Source organism: Dipodomys merriami, unplaced genomic scaffold, assembly GCF_024711535.1.
Source record: "Dipodomys merriami isolate MVZ:Mamm:240054 unplaced genomic scaffold, mDipMer1.0.p SCAF_2, whole genome shotgun sequence".
Classification (NCBI taxonomy): domain Eukaryota; kingdom Metazoa; phylum Chordata; class Mammalia; order Rodentia; family Heteromyidae; genus Dipodomys; species Dipodomys merriami.
The window spans coordinates 9,692,420-9,707,123 of NW_027203381.1; the positions used below are offsets into that span (position 1 = coordinate 9,692,420).

At 38.9% G+C, this 14,704-nt stretch overlaps 1 protein-coding gene, 1 long non-coding RNA gene and 1 other non-coding gene across 4 annotated transcripts in view; 1 reads left to right on the plus strand and 2 right to left on the minus strand.

Moving 5' to 3' along the window:
• Nucleotides 1–14,704, plus strand: part of LOC138831951 (uncharacterized) — a 651,402-nt gene that overhangs the window by 130,059 nt on the left and 506,639 nt on the right. The window lies entirely within an intron of this gene.
• Cdh20 (cadherin 20) overlaps nucleotides 1–14,704 on the minus strand; it is a 182,521-nt gene that overhangs the window by 56,900 nt on the left and 110,917 nt on the right. The window lies entirely within an intron of this gene.
• LOC138832678 (small nucleolar RNA SNORA44) lies at nucleotides 10,013–10,140 on the minus strand. Its single transcript, XR_011373624.1, has one exon. It is a non-coding gene; the product is annotated as a small nucleolar RNA SNORA44 (small nucleolar RNA).

Consider the following 14,704-nt stretch of genomic DNA (forward strand, 5'->3'; position numbering starts at 1 on the left):
TAATCAGCTTTGAAGGAGGCCGTTGGATGGAGAGATTTAGTCCAATAACTTGGAGGGGAGAAGGCTGTGCTTTCCTGCTGCTAGTACCAATGGGCTCTGAATGTGTCCCCAGCGGGGAGGTGAGACCCAGCCAGCCACCAAGTTGCTGATGCAACCTAATGTGTCTTGGGAAGGGAGCAGAACAAAAGACATCACTTACGTTAGGTGATTAGCACCAAATGATGTATGGGAGTGGGAGGGAGTCTGGTACACAAGGAAGGGGAGCTGGCAGTTGCCCTTGTCTGGAGGGGGGAAGGACAAAGCATACTGGCCCTGAACATTTGAGGCCCTGGGGGAGTTCTTAACGGAATCAAGCTGCAGTGGACTATTAGCAGCCTAGTACAGTTAGAGAGCTAAAGTTCTTTGGACATGTGGGACTTAGAGTCAGCTGAGAATATCCAGTAGCAAATACCTATCAGCTACTTACGTATTTCAGAAACAAAAGATAATGGGGAGGCTAACAAATTGCATGTCTTTTTCACTTACTGTTGCTCAGTGTTTCCAGTAAGTAAATGCAGTTTCTCAGCTGAGCTGCTCTTTCAGATTATTGTTAATTAAATAATACTCCCTAAGAAATCTGTCATTACCGGCAGCCAGGAATGGGTTTGTTGAGTTTGCCTGAGGCTGTTAATGCTCCAACAAACAGTCCCTTAATTGCTATAAGAGGTAATTTCATTGGGGATTGTAGTTCACTTTTCCCAACAATTTTATAGCATATTTTATATCTTAAACTTTTTCTTTCTGCTTCTATGTGTGGAGTTCTATAAGGCCAGAGGGATTATTTGTTAATGGCTTATCCACTGAATAGATCATGTATATTTTATTGAATCTGTAATCACCCCCCTTTCCATTACGGCTAAAGAGAATCAACTAATAATAGATTGTAAAATTAACTTACTTTCCTCCTGTCATTTTATTTTTTGTTCTTTGAAATAAGTGACTTTTGCTGGGAGAAATAATTTCAAATGTGTCACCAAACTGATTCTGGCATTATGTCTCATCAGCTGTTTTCATAGTAGACAGGAATATAGGATGCACAGAATAATTATCACTAGGTGTAGTTGAAAGAGGGGGAACAGTGAGGGCATTTGGTTCCAGAAAGGAATGTGTGCCAAAGCCTAGAATTGAAAGTGACCTTATCTGCAAACATTTTCCTTCTGTTCATGAACAGAGACTAAGGACAAGTATTAAGAAAAAGTCACTTTCCCCTCAGTGTTAGGAAAGCCTCCATATGCCATTTCAAAGAGAAGTGCTATTTCAGCCTTTTCCTAAATGACCTCTTTTTCATCATAATGTAATATATTTCTTTCACCTTTTGACGGGTACTTTGGTTTTTTAATAAAGTTACATACTTGTTTCAGAGGAATTATACTTTAGCATGCATCTCGGTGGTATTTCATCCTAACAGTTTCATTTGGTTGAATTAATGTGCAGCTGTGCCTTAGTGGAGGAGGGGGAGAGAGTGAGAGAGGGACCCAGAATCCAGCCTCCAAGTGTAACTTTCCACTTCACATTTCAGCATCACGGTAGTGATCTTTATTTCAAAAAAGACATAATTTAGCTGAATTGCATGGAACACAAAACACATGTGTATGTATGCTTGTATCCGCGATATGTCAGTGATTTACTTTCTCTTCATCAAGTTCAAATCTCAATTTTATATACCTCCCTTATTTGGTTCATGAGGTAATCTTCCTTACCTCTCCTAGATTCTCGTTTCTCGCTTTTCCCATTAAAATGGGAATGGACAGCCACTCCAGCCAGTATGTCTATACATGGCTGAGTACATTGGAGAAAAGTAGGGTTTCCCTTTTGTGTGGACCCCGTATGGATGTCTGAATTGAAGGACCTGGCCTCCCTCACAGTAGGAAATTTGCAAGAATTGCCAGGACAAATTGAGCTTAAGCTTGACAGTTCCTTTCTCTCTTCAGGTGGAAAATGGGAAGAATAAGGAAATAACCATTTTTTGACCAATGGCATAGAAATAAATTGGAGGAAGCCAGTGCCCAATTGTGTCACCTTGTCAGTTGAGACAGGTTGTATACAGGATAGGTGGAGGTGGCCACACAGTCAATCAGCTGCTGGAGCCATTTTCCCACCTGTCCTTGGGCATCTGCATCACAGCATTTGACAAGAGAATTATTCAAGTAAAGAGCCAGCCAGCAAGAGGAGCATGAAGAGATGTGAGGCACAGGGTTCTTACTTATTTTTATCTGGTGAAGACCAGGAAAAAAACATACTCAGCTCTTTTACTAGGTAGCATTGAGAAGAAAATGATCTTTGGTAAGAAATCTGAATCTAGTAAGAAATCTGAATCTAGGGGAAAGAAGCTTATTTGAGGATCCTATCATGTGGCTGGGGATGTAGCTCAGTGGTAGATTACCTGCCTAATGTGCACAAGGCCTTGGGCTCGAAACCCGGTAGCACACCCACAAGCATTCTACTACATAGTTTCTCTACATATCTTTATTAGAATCCATGAGTCTCTGACATATTTTCTATATGATAGTTGTGGCATATCTACCTACCCTTCTTTATGTTTGTGCATATTTATGTACATGTGTATATGCAGACATTGTGTAGCCACGTGTTTTTACATATTCATTAATTTTATATATATGCAGATAGCTGGAAACAATAATACACATATGCAGATGACTGCAAATAAATGGAATAGCATAGGTAATTTTTTCTTATACACACACGCACACACACACACACACACACACTCACTCACACTCACACTCTTTCTCTAAAGATTGAGTCTAATCTATAACACACTACAGGATCCCTTCCAGAAATCCTTCTGCCTTAATGAGAGAGTGGGTTGGGCTGTATGTCATATATAAAACCAATGCTACACTGTTCGTAGCTCTAGGACAGTTGGTAGGAAAGAAGAGGCAGGGCCTTGCCTTTGCCAAACTGGGCAATGAGCTTAGTGAATTATAATTATAAAGACAGCCAGACCACCTGTGACAGCTAATCTGTATTTTAAAAATAACTCTATTTGTGTGTTCATTTAGAAATGTGCATACGTGTGTGTGTGTGTGTGTGTGTGTGTGTGTGTGTGTGTGTGTGTGTGTGTGTGTGTGTGTGTGTGTGTGTGTGTGTGTGTGTGTGTGTGTGTGTTAATGTGCTGTTAACAGCAGGCCGAGACTTTACTCAGTTGCCTCCCAGGTGACTAGACACAGATAAGACAAGAGCTCCAGCCAACTGAAGACTTTCCATCTGCCCTCTGCTTTGCTTGGAAACAACTAGCCAGACCAACGGTTTCTGCTTTGTTCATGCTCCCCCCACCCTTTCTTTTCTGTTGTTGTTCTGATCTGAAGCAGAGGCTGACATGAAGCAAACATGGCATTTCCTTTTGAAAATTGGATTCTGAAATTGGCTTCATCTTTCCAGAAGCTTGGTGCGATTGCCGTTTTTTCCTAGCACTGTGAATGCCAGACCGAGTTTACATGTTAAGCTCCAAAGCTGGGAGACAGTTACCCCATTTGCTTATCTTTTTTTGATTTAGGGGGAAGGTATATTTGGTTTTCTGGTAGTTTTTGTGTTTGAATAGAAGTGGTTTACCCTTGGTAGAAAGAAGGCAAGAAGAAAAAAGGGAAAAAGGAATGAAAAACAGCTTGTAAGCCTTTACTTAGCATATTTTAATAGCAAAATGTGGAATCATGTAAATGTGGCTTCTTAAAGAACTTTATTAGCCTCATCCATAAGCTGTAGTTTACAGTGGACAGCATGGGGCCCTACAGCTCATGGACTGTGGCTAGCTCAGTGCAATTGAAGTGACACTTACATTAAGGTGTGTCCCCTAGACAGTGGATAAGGTGTGAGAGCAGCATATTCTCAGAGCAAGTGGTATTGTTCTGAAAGTGGAAGACTTTTAAGAGTACATTCAGAGAGGGGAAAAATACTGGAGGCACACAGTCCATTAAAAGTCTCTGAGCAGTAACTATGCTAAAGGGAAAAGTAAAAGAAAAGAATACTCTTCCTGGAGTTGATAGACAATGCCTGCAATCCCAGCTGCTTGCTAGGCAGAGATCAGAAGGATTGTGGTTTGAGACCAGTCCCATCAAAGTGTTAGCAAGACCCTGCCTCCACAGATGAACCGAGTGTGGTAGTGTGCCCTGCTGATTCCAGCTACATAGGAGGTATAAGTAGGAGGGTTGTCCATAGGCAAAAAGACAAGACCCTTTTTGAAAAATACCCAATGCGGAAAAGGGCTGGGCAGGGGATGGGGGGAGGGGGTGAGGAGGAGACTAAAGATGTAGAGTACCTGTCTATCAAGCGTGAGGCTTGGAGTTGAAGCTCCAATATTAAAAAAAAGGAATATTTTGAGAAAAAGTTAATCAATATTGTTTGGTACTTTAATACTGTGTCCTCCTCCCTAAACACACACACACACACACACACACACACACACACACACACACACACACACACACACACACACACACACACACACACACACACCCCACATGCATAGATACACTAATATATCATATACACACATACATATACACACATATACAACCCTACAAAATTTTCCTTTACTATAACACCCTTAGCATGTCTTGATGTCTTGAATCCTTAGGGACTGTAAAGAAATGAGTGTATTATGGAGAAATAAGGATTTAAAAATCCTGCTTACAAAGATTTTCACTTGAATTCTCCATGCATGCCATGTAAAAACAAAACTTAAAATTTTAACTCAGTTTCACTTTGAACTTGTGATGGACTCATTGTTGCTCTGAAAGACAGAGTTGAGGCTGTTCACTTCCTAGGGGAGTAACCACCAAGGAAGGAAAAATGCAATCTGCTCTCCATTGTCTTGTGTACAGGCTCTGTGAAGTTGGGTAAATTAATCCCTTTTTGTTTTCCCCTTTACATCTGCAAAATGGACCTTACACTGTCTCATTCCTAATTTTGTTATGTAAGTCATGGCACGTGAAACACAGGAATGAATCATTGGCATACTTGTCACTGGTTGATATGTATTAGCTATTAGCACTAAAAAGAGCACAACAGCATAAGCTTGGGTTCAAGGAGAATTAGATTTAGATTTTGCTTCTTTGTTTTTTGGCAAGTCATTTATTTAATCACTCTGGGGCCCAGAAAGTTTTTAAAACCCAGCATTGTAAAGTTAAGTGAAATATATGTAATGACAAAGCGGCATATGTAGAAGATAGTAGATGCTCAGTACAAGTTTCAGTCTCCCCCCAAAGTCAGGAAGGCAGTATTTTTATGTGGCAAACTGTAATGTTAGACTTTCTTCATCATTGTAGAAATTGAGGAATGGATCTTTCCAGCTTGGATTTCATATCCATTATTAGCCAGAGGTCACATTTCCTCCACGTTATTGAAATTGCAAGTTCTATATTGGGGGTAGTGGGAGGCTCTTTAGTAATGGGATTTGAAATTATACATCGATTGTCACACGAACACACTATTCCTTATGAATTTTGAAGGAAACTCCTAGATGGAACAAATGTCTTCTTCAGCATGACTAGGTAGAAATGGTGAAGTTTTCAAGAGGAGAGGATGGCAGATTATGCCTCACAAGTCTCTGAAGATAGAATAGGAAACATATTTTACTAAAGTAGTTTACATGTGATTTGATGTGAAAAACCAGCTGAGGGTGTCTGAGTAATGTGTTCCCAGGGTCAATACTCTCATTTGTATATTAGACTGAGAGATTGTATCAGGCACTTTATTGTATCTGCCCTTTATAGTCTGGTCTTGGTCCTCTTCCCCAACAGATGAACCTTGAAGCCTTGTATGTAATAAGGGTCTTTGCCTCTGACCTGCTGTCCCAGGCCACAGCAGTTCTGAAGCTGGTGATCACTTGAACTCGATTTCAAATTGTGACAAGCCAACTCATGCTATACACTGAAAAAGTAGAGTGGGGAACTGGAGTGGAAAAAGGGACACTAGGGGCAGGAGAGCCAAGAGGTGAAGAGTTAGGTTCTCTCTCTCTCTCTCTCTCTCTCTCTCTCTCTCTCTCTCTCTCTGTTTCTTTATTCTCTGTTTCACTCTCTCTTTCTTTCTCTTTCTCTGCAGAGTTGCACTTCTTGTTCTCAAATCCTGGCAGTTATTGGTACAATTGTGCATTAATGTCTTCCTTTCCTTTAAATCCAGCTTGAGTGAAAATATTGGTTCCTCAGATCAAAGTTTGCACCAAGAAGTTATATCTATTCTATGGAGATCTTGCCTTGAGTTGTGGATCTGGGAAAAACTGCCTCACAAAATTGTAAAGAATGACTTCTCAGATTTCTAGATTGTTTTGAACACCTTTATTAATGAGGTAGGCTTTTGAGGGTATGGTGATGAATTATCAGCAGTGACTACATGCCTAGAAGAGTGTGTCATGAATGGACTTTTGAGTTCTAACTTTAAAGGATAAGAACTATGTACAGAGTGTTTAAGTAAAACACTAATTTTCTATGGCAAATGTTAGACAACAAGCTTAAAACAGCTAAGATAACTGAGCTAGACTTTTGTTTTTGTAAAAAAAAAAGAGTAGGAATTATTTGGAATTATTTACCTCTTATATTAATTGAATTTTCATTAACTTAAAAGAAGTAATGTTCACTGCATAGTGAAAGGACACTATTTGTTTCTCCTTCGTGATATAGTTTTCTTTAATTTTATATTGTTTATGGAACTAGGAACCTGGCTTTTTAAGACAGGGTCATATCTGGGGTGTTACTGTGATTTTCTAGAACCAAGGCAGGATAAGAATATTTGTTACTGACATTATATCTCATAAATATCCCTTCTGTGTTTTCCGGACACTTTGCTGTGCCATCTAAACTTACTGTTTCATTTCAATGTTAATTTTTTAAATGGATAATTAAGGTTTACTTGTTTCAACAACAAATTTCCAGTCTATGTAATTCCTTCTGAGACTTAAGCATCAGATTTTTGTTTGCAAGATCATTTGTTTGTAATTGTAGATCAGTTCATTTATTAAATTTCTTAACTTTAACCAACTCCAGGATTTGGATTGCTATTTCTATTTTCTCTTATTTTCTTCAGTGTACAGGAAATACCTGTGCTCGTGGCAAAGAGTGTATATATACATGGACAAGATGACCAGTGTGCTCCTAGACATGTCAGTAGTGACTATCTTATGGAAAATTGTGGCTAAGCAAGTCCAGTGGGTTGGAGAGTGTCTAGAGTTAATATACTTGATGCTGTTCTTTGCTTGTTTGGATTTTCTTTTAAGCAGCTGTAGGAGTATTTGTGACTGTCAATGTCTTTTGGACAGTGATCTTATTTTCAATTTAGATTTCAATTTCAAACAGCATCAAAGGGTATTCTTAGGCAGCTAGACTTACTGGGTCAACTCCAGCAAACTCCTTCATGAACATATTTAAAATATTTTGCAGGAAGGACTGGGATCTGAAGGTGCTTGATATTACACGGCTTACTTCAAATCAATCTGCTCCATTTGTAGATATTGTCAGTTCCTAATCTCTCTGAGTTAAGACGACTGTTATCCAGTGATAGAGCTGAGGATATTCTAACTATTGTCAACAGCTTTCTAAATTAAAAAATATGAATAGTTTCTATCAGGACCATGATGGAGAGTTCCAGCTAGTTTCCACACAGCCTTGAGTTTAACTTCAGCTCCATGCTTGCTCATTAATGTCTGCTTTCAACTTTGAGAGGTCTGGCTATTTTTCATTCTGATGTTAATGTTTTCTACTAGTTCAGGATATTGATAAATGGGTGTGGTTGCTTTCAGCTCCTCCTGGCTTTAAGTCACAGCTCACGTTTAATACCAGCTAGTGTTTTGATCAATGATTCTGGAATGAGGGTGATTTTGGCAGGGAACTGTCGGCTCCTGTAGCAAGCTCTGGGGTTCCCAGACTGCACAGGGCATTAGAACATCCAGAAAACAGATGGAAGGGGATCTTCCTGGAGATTACCTGGGCTTTGCTAGTAGTGACAAGTAACAAGTTGAAATTAAGATTTTTAATTTTTTAATTGGAGGCAATGGGAGGGAGAAATACTAGTATCATTGTTCTTTGTCAGGTGGAGGAGGTGAGTTCTATTGCAAGGGAAGACCATGGTTAAGGGATGGGGGCTGATTTGAACAGGAAGAGCAATGAACAAATGATACTTTACATTGTAGGAAGTTGTTAAACTTTATCTCATTAAACCACTAAACTGTTACCTTTTTCCTCAGATATTTCCCTTGAGCTTTTCTTTCTTAAAAGTTAGTAACTGATAACCATAACCGTGCTGCATAAGCAAAAAAACTCTGAGCTTAACATAATGCATATAATGATATTATTAGTAAAATTTAAAAACAAAATTACCATAGTGGTACATATTTAATTATGCATATACTTCTTACTGTGCTACATGGTAATAATGGTCAGAGAATCACATAAACATTTGTGGCTGGTGTTTTGTTTTGTTTTAATAGGGAAGGGAACTAATATTTATTGAAGCTCTAATATCTACTGGGCTCCATGCTGGGTGCTTTACATGTGTTATCTCCTTAATGTATTTCTTATAAAGGAATCTCCAGGGCCAGTGTGGGTGGAGGAGAGACACATTACACCTCTAGGTCTTTCCAACATATACTAAGTTCAAATTCTCTATGACATAGGCCATTTAAATAAAATTCTTAAAATTATTATTGTGGATAAGAAATGTACGGAGGGGTTACAGTTACATAAGTCAGATGTTGAGTATATTTCTTTTTGAACAGTTTCACCTTGTTTTCTCCCAGTTTTTCCTTCCCAACCTTCCTCCCCTACAAATTGTAGAGTTCATTTTTGACTTACTGTCTAGTGAGTAGCACTGTTGCATTAGTTCACCTTAGAGCTGTGGTTAACAATGCATTGTGCTGGTAGCTTCAGTGTGGCCTGGTTTGTGGTCCATTGGATAAATGCCCAGGATTGGGATTGCTGGGTCATAGGGAAGCTCCTTTTAGTCTTAAGGAACCTTCAGTTGGTTTACAGAGTAGCTGAACAAGTCTACATTCCCATCCAACAATGTAGTAGTGTTCCCTTTTGGCCATATCCCTGTCAGTATCTGTTATTGTTAGTTTTCTTGATAATAGCCATTCTAACTGGGGTGAGATGGAATCCCAGTGTCGTCTTGATTTGCATTTCTTTTATGACCAGAGATATTGAACATTTCTTCATGTGTCTATTGACCATCCTTACTACTTCTGAGAGGTCTCTCTTTAAGCCTTTAGCCCATTTATTAATTGAGTTGTTGTTCTTTGAGGATTTGTTTTGGGGGGAGGGATTTAGTTTTTTGTTTAGTTTTTTTTGGGGGGGTGGTTGTGGGGCCTGCCTGAAGTCTGGGCCTGGGCGCTGCCCCTCAGCTCTTCAGCTCAAGGCTAGTGCTCTACCACCTGAGCCACAGCGCCACTTCTGGCTTTTTCTTCTTATGTAGTGCTGAGGAATCGAACCCAGGGCTTCATGCATGCAAAGAAAGCACTCAACCACTGAGTGACATTCCCAGCCCAGGATTTAATTTTTTGAGCTCTAAGTAGATTTTAGATATGAAGCCCTTGTCTGATGTATACTTAGTACAGATCTTCCATTCTGTGGGCTTTCTTTCTTTTTTTCTTTCTTTTTTAGGCAGAAACCTTTTATTTATCATCTGTAATTAGAGGTAGGTGTATATGCCAGATAGGGCATGCCCATCAACTATCTGCTTGCAGATATTTTATTGAAGTGTAGTCAGTTTTCTCTTGCCAGCGTATTTCCTGAGAAGCTCCTCGCCCAACTCTGTAGATAATCAGATTGTTGTTTTGCTAGTTAGATCTTAAACATCTCCAAACACAGGTGAGCTCCCTTGAAGTTTTCAAATGACAAAAACTGTAAGGAAACTCAGGCGAAAATCTGCAGAACAAAGGTAAGCATGAAAACAAAATGGAGAGTGACCAGCAGACCCACCTACATACATGAAAGCTGCAGGATCACTCTTAACTCAGGTATGAATACATTATAGGAAAGGCGAGTGGCAGCTACAGGTATTGTGCAGACCTGAGCTGTCAAAGTCTCTCCAAGTTGTTCTCTCATGCAGTTGGAGATCCCATGGCCACTATCTGTGGGCTTTCTATTTATCTTGCTACCTATGTCCTTTGCCATGCATAAACTCTTCTGTTTGATACACTCCCATTTATAGTCTTTCTCTGATTTGTTGTGATTCTGGATGTTTTCTTAGGAAGTTTTGACCAGTGCCAAGGATCCTTAATGTTTACTCTATACCTTCCTGTAGTATTTTCAGGGTAGCTGGTCTTACATTGAGGTCTTTGATCTGTTTGGAATTTATTCTAGTGCAGGATCTAGTTACAGTTTTCTGAATTGGATATCCAGTTCTGCCAACACCATTTTTTGAAGAGGCTGTCTTTCTTACACGCTTTATTTTTGTCACCCTTATCAAATATTAGATGACAATAGATGTGTGGGTTCATTTCTGGGTTTTCTGTTCTATTCCATTAGTCCTCATGCCTATTCTTGTGCCAGTACCAAGCTGTTTTTATTACCACAGCTTTGTAATAGAGTTTGAAGTTTGGTATTAATATTCTTCCATCACTGTTTTTCCTGCTAAGGATTGATTTTGCTATTCAGGTCTTCTATTACTCTATATCATTGAAGAATGATGTCAGGATTTTGGTGGGTATTGCATTGAATTTGTAGATAGCTTTGGGCAGTATTTCCATTTTCATATTAACCCTTACAATCCAGGGGCATGGAATCATTATACCTCTATACCTTTGTAACATATGCTAAATTCAAATTCTCTATTGTATATTCCATTTAAATAATTTATTTGATAGAAGTTTATATATATGATTGTTCAAACTTACTTTTCACAAAATGCAAAATTGTTCTTTGCTACTAAAACTCAAACATTTGTTATGTCTTTAGTGACAATGTTAAATAGTATCATACCATTTGTTAGTACTTATTACTGAGATACTCTAAAATAGTTTCTGATCCAAAAATATTGAAAGACATTTACTCCTACACCAATATATTACTTTAAAATAATACTCTGATGAAAATATTTTACTATTCTCTACAGTGGGTATTAATGTTCAGATGTGGAAGTTTGGAAAAACAAGGGGGAGACACAAAGGACTAATGAAAAAAGAAACTCAGCAGTACTTTCCCATAATAAATAAAACTATAAAATGAAGAAAGTGGATACTCTCAAGTTTATTTTGGGACCAGAGTTGATCTGATTCTGTGATTTCTGTCAGAGAAGAATGGTGGAGCTGCCCCAGTCACTCCCATAAGCAGCTGTCAGGCATGGAAAGTCCAGTTCAGTAGCAGGGGTAACTGGTTAAGCACCATTGCATTTATGAGGTTGCCTTCCAATGGTATTATGATATATAGTTTTGCTTTTCATTCATAGTTTCTGGCCCATTACTTATGGACCTTTTTTTGTTTTGTCTTGTTTTGCTTGTCCTGGGCCTTGAAATCTGGGCCTGGGCACTGTCCCTGAGCTTCTTTTGTTCAAAGCTAACACTCTACCACTTTAGCCATAGTGACATTCCCTGCTTTTTTGAGTAGCTTATTAGAAATAAGAGTCTCACAGACTTTCTTGCTGGGGCTGGCTTCAAACCGTAATTCTCAGATTTCTGTCTCCTGAGTAGCTAAGATTATAGGTGTGAGTCATTGGTGCCTAGCTGGCCCTTGTATTCTAAATTACTTAAGTATGATTTGGGCACTTAAGCCCTTAGAAAGCAAAGTGTCTCTTGATATTCTCTTGCACTTTTGTCTGCTTCCTTTTTCTCCTTGTTCAGTCTATAAAGACTATCATTCCTCTCACTTAGGGCAAGTCATAGAAACTCCTATCTTTCCCCTGCCTTTCAGTTTTAGAGCTGGTCATAAAGAAATTCTCTGATATAACTAGTCTGACAATAGAATCATAAGAACCACCTTCTGTTTTCACTGTATTTGATTCTAGTGCTCTGTATCTTGTATATACATTTTTCTAATTTGGGAAAGGGAAGGGAAATAACAAAATGCTGAAACAAGGATACAAGTTAACCCATTGTAACAATGAGATGCACCAGACACTATGCTGTAAATGAACTTTACAACTTTGGGGTTGGTGAGGGAGAGGAGTTGGGGAGTTAGGGAGGGAAGGGATGGTTGGGGAAAAACAAATGCTTGATAGGAAATGCACTCATTACCTTACTCATGTAACTGTAACCCTTCTATATGGTATCTTTAAATAAAAAATATTTTAAAAAAGGACCATCTTCCTCCCTCCATTTCAAAGGGAGTCTTGTCCCGTATCTAGGAAGAAGAAAAGATGTACAGAGAGTCCAAGAAGTTGAGTGGACAGCCTTGCTGGTTTTCTCCCCGCTCAATCTGTTAGCATCAGATCATGCTCTTTCTGTCTAATCACCTCCTACATAATTGTCCATGCTTTATCATGTCCGTGCAATGAATCCTTAAATTGTAAAGGGATAGAGTTCAGAGATCGTTGTGATAGAGCAGAATAGCATGACAGGAGAGGGCGGGGAAAGCTCCATGCCCCTCCCCCAATACCTCCTTCCCCTTGTGAGACACCCAACTTGAGGATGAGGTTGTGGGAACCCTGATTTATAGCTAGCTGGTTAAGTAGCACAAGGAAAACAACTAGAGGCTCTGCAGCTGGCATCTACAGTGTGTGAGAGCCAGTGTGTGGTGACAGAGTCCTCAACCTTGAGACCTGGCACAACCTCCTGATCGACAATGCAGAAATGAATTGAATGAAAGGATATCCAGCTGGTGTCTGCTGCAGAATTGATGGCTTGCTTGCTGGTACAAAAATCATCCTGACCTTTCGAGGTCACAGAAATGATCTGTTATTAGTATATGGAAGAAACTGAGTTGAGTTTTTTCCCCTCCATTTTACAACCACACCAGCTATACCACATACGTTTGCAGTTTACTATTGCTACAGCTAAGATGTGCTTTGAGATTACACTTCCTACTTTCTATCATTTGCCTGACATTAAGCATAAAGTCTGTTGTTCTGAGCTCCATGCCAGGGAGACTAGTTACAAAGGTACCCAGAGGAGCTTGGTCCAAAATGGCTTTGAGATGTGAATATCAGTGCAGAATTATGTCAAGGTCACATGTATTTATTTAATATTTTTCCTAAACAGTTTCTTGACTTTAAAATGTCTTTGGAGTTTCAAACTGAAAATTCTAATTCCTTTCTGTGAGCTCAGTCTCTATGTAAAACTCGCTTTTGGCCTGCCAAATTGAAAGCATCTGGATGGAATACGGAATTTAGGTCATTTTTTTTTAAACCAATGTGTCCTTCTCTAGAAGAAAGGAAATCAAATCCAATAACATCACACAGAACAGAGGATAAAATGGTTCCAACAAGCACTTTTCTTTCTAAAAGTTTATTGAAATGAATTGTGCAAAACTTTCCCCTTTCCCTATTGCTACTTTTCCAGGTCTCAGACCTCAGTGCTGATTTGAATTTTTAAAGAGTTACATCCTCCCATTTCACTATCACAACCATTCTCTGCTAATAGGAATGACTAGCACATTTCCTACATAATACCTGAGGTTACCTGAGGTTAACCATGGACTTTCTCTTCCTTCCCCAGTGGAGGTTTCCAAAACGGTGTTGCTGGGTTTCTCAGACTTGACAGTGCATAGGAATCTTTCAAGGGTTTTGTTATAATTTGCAGATTATTTTATTAGCTTAATCTGAGGTGGTCCAATCTTTACATTACTCTGAAGCTCTGAGGAATGCAAATATCTGCTAGTTAATGGGTAACATCTTGAGTTCAAAGGGTAGCATGATTCTAAAACATGTAGTTAGGCCAACTTTCTTTTTTTTGTATGTTCTTTATTGTAAAAATGCTGTACAGAGGGGTTACAGTTACATGAGCAAGGTAATGAGTACATTTCCTAATGAGCATTGTTGCTTCCTCCTTTGTTTTCTCCCTACCATCCCTTCCCTCCCACCTCCACAACTAACACCTCTCTCCCCCCAGCCAACTTTCTTAGTTCAGTGTTTCTCCCAATACTTTATGATTTCTGAGTTTGGGATGTAATTCTAACACTTCCTCCTTGTCTTCCATTCTAACTCTCACCTACGATCACTGAAACTTTAAAAAAAAATGTACACAGAGTATGGTCATTAATGAGAAAGCACTTTTAATTGGGTAGAGACAAGGAAAGCAGAGGAAAGGAAAGAGGTATATCTAGGCTGAATCCATAGTTCATCATCAGAATATAATTTTATCAGAGGTGATAAGAGTTTCATTAGTATTTACTTAGCACTAAGGTAAATAACATCTCAAATAGTAGTAGATCAGCAATATTTAATTTTCAGCTCTTCATGTGCTCTAAAAAAAGGTTATAATATGACTGGAGCTATTATATCCACAGAAGCACTTAAGACTGATAGATATAATGTTCCACTTAGGAGCTATTATGGTACAATTAACTAGATGGTATTAAAAGGAAGTTTCTTAAAACACTTAAAGTTGTAAAGCTTTTCAGAAATAGATTCGTGCTTCTCAAGTAAATACAAACAAGGCTGGGAGTCATTTGAGTAGATAATAAAAGAAAACAACAAACCCAACTCTGGCTCCCTGTGGATGAGATTTAAAGCAATGTATCTATGCTACTTTCTGCAATTAACATAAAATATACTTAAATCTAGA